Below are 2751 nucleotides of genomic sequence, written 5' to 3'. Positions count from 1 at the left end.
GAAAGTGGTGTCCTGTTTCCCTAGTGGGGAGGCAAGAAGAACTGTACATTATAATGTACTGATGGGGCTGGAGAGCTGGTTCAGCAGTTAAGAACACTGACTGTTCTTGCAAAAGACCTGGCTTCGAATCCCAGCACCCACATGGCAGCTAACAACGGTCCGTAACTCCAGTCCCAGGGGATCCGACAGCCTCTTCTGACCTCCGCAGGCATTGCACAACACAGATCACTTACCTACATGCAGGCAATTACACACATACACATAAAATTTTAAAAATAATAAATAAAATATTAAAAATAAATAAAATTTAAAAAGAATGTACTGTTGCCATATAGTGGACCCATGCCAGTCATTAACAGATGTCTCCTTTGCCCTGCCCATGTTTCCTTGGAGTGGTGAGAAGTTTTGTCTGCCTTGCTGGGAATGAACCCAGGGCTTCATCATTCGTTTTGGGCAAGCATTTTGCCACTGAGCCCCAGACCTGCATGATGGGAGCTTTGAATGATGCAGGGTCTTCTAGCAGCACATCTTACACTTGTGCTTCCTCATGCTTTGGGGTTGTGTTGTTAAGTGTTCCTGTAGCCCAAGTTTACATTAAGAGCCAGGCAGTGGCAGCCATGAATGTGATCTCTATGGTCAGAGCACTGTGCACATAGGGACAACTTCTGTAACACTGTCTATAGGGGACCTAGAAGTAGGTGGCAAAACCCTTCTTCAGTCCACAAATCTTGGCACCTTTAAGTTCATGACCACAGCTTCTACAATGTGGATTTCTCTCTCCCAAGCCATGTGATCTAAGGAGGAAATGATGACCTCCTATAATAAATCTGTGACCCGAAGGGAAAATGGGTATCAGACAGGAATTCTCTCAGGACCCCTGACTTGACCCTCAGGGGTCTGTCCCTATCCTATGCCCAGAAGGCACCCATTCTTTTGTCCCACAGTGTGGGGGATGAGTGGCTTAGAACCCATCCTTAAGCTCCCTGGTACTTGGTGATGGGCACTCCTTTGGGCTGCTACAACAGAATACCATACACAGAGTGGCTTAGAAAATGCAGAAATTTATTGCTTACAGTTCTGAATACTGCAAGCCCAAGATCAAAGTGCTAGCTGACTCAGTGTCTGCTGAGGGCACACCTCCTGGTCCATAGGTAGTGCCTTCCCACTGTGGCTTCGTGTCATGGAAGGTGCCAGGCAGCTCTCCCAAGCCTCTTTTACAGGGTGCTAATCCAAGGGGCGGGAGAGAGGGAGTTCAGTGGCAGAGGGCTTGCCTTACGTGTGTGAGGCCCTGGAGTCAGTTCCAAAGAAGAAAAGGTTTAAAAAAGAATATAGAGGAGCTAGATAGATGGTTCAGCAGTTAAGAGCACTGGCTGCTCTTGCAGAGGACCAGGGCTCGATTCCCAACACCCACATGGCAGCTAACAACTGTCCATAACTCTAGTTCCAGGGGCTCCAACGCCCTCTTCTGACCTCTGCAGGCATTGGCCAACACGGGTCCACTACATACATGCAGGCAGTACACTCATACACATAGAATAATAATAATAAAAACAAAAAAAGAATATATAGTACACTAATCCACTCACAAGGCTTAATCACCTCCCAAAAGTCACATCTAAAACTGTCACACTGGGGTAAGAATTTTAATATATGAATTTGGGGACACAAGCATTCAGGCTGTAGCCTCGGATTGGTTGTGTGAATTAAACAGACTTCTGTGTCGGTTCCACCCAGAGAAAGCCAGTTCAGGCTGATGAAATGCCTTTCCCACTAATGAATCTTGACAGAGCCTGGGAGAGTTGGAGTTTGATTTGTTTTTGTTTTTGTTTTCTAAATTACCAGGAAGATTTCTTCCTTTAAGCAGCAGGAAGCGGTATCCAATCGGAAGGAAAGTAACTATCGTGCCTCTTGTCCTCAACAGGCGGCTGTGGGTTCTCACTGGAAGTCGTGTGTGAATGGAAGACTGTGTGGTCATGCTCACCGACCACACAAGCACACAAAGTTCCTCAACACAGCCTTGCAGTTCCCCAGGCCAGACACATGCCTGAAGGGGGCGTGTCTGTCCCTTTGCAGTTTCTGCAAAACTTGTTAATTCTTAGACAGTCTGGTGTGAATATCGCACTGGCATTTATAGTGTGTCTTTGCCATACTCTGTCTCACCCACACACAACCACGCACCTGCAGAGGGAAGGCACGCATGCAGCAGATGTTGTGTGCCCTGCGAATGTTTAAATACGTGCTTGCTGTAGAAGGCGTGTGTTACCCCAACACAGACCTGGGGGAGGAGAGAGATAGGGGCTTTTTTCTCTGTGTTTCTTTCTTTCTTCCTTTACTTTCCCCTTTCTTTCTCCTTTTCCTTTCTTTGACATAGGATCTCATGTAGCCCAGGCTGGTTTTGGATTCTGTGTGGCCAAGGACACCCCTGAACTCTTGATCCTCATGCCTGGTTTTATATGGTGTTGGAGACCAAATTCAGTTGTGTGTGCATGCTAAGAAAACTCTCTGTCAACTGTGTCTTGCTGTGTTGTCCAGGGCAGAGTGTGGTGACTATTCCAGGCACAATCCCACTACTGACGATTAGTGTGGATGACCCATGTTATCACATTTATAGCACACTACAGTCGCCAATCCCCAAGCTCAAGTAATCCTCCTGACTGAGTCTTTAGAGGATGGATGTGACAAGTACTGGAATGACAGGTGCATGCCACTGCACTCAGCAAGCTTTATCTCTGTGTGTGTGTGTGTGTGTGT

The sequence above is a fragment of the Nannospalax galili genome, unplaced genomic scaffold, assembly GCF_000622305.1.
Source record: "Nannospalax galili isolate Female #2095 unplaced genomic scaffold, S.galili_v1.0 scaffold406, whole genome shotgun sequence".
NCBI lineage: Eukaryota > Metazoa > Chordata > Mammalia > Rodentia > Spalacidae > Nannospalax > Nannospalax galili.
This window is presented reverse-complemented; position numbering follows the sequence as displayed.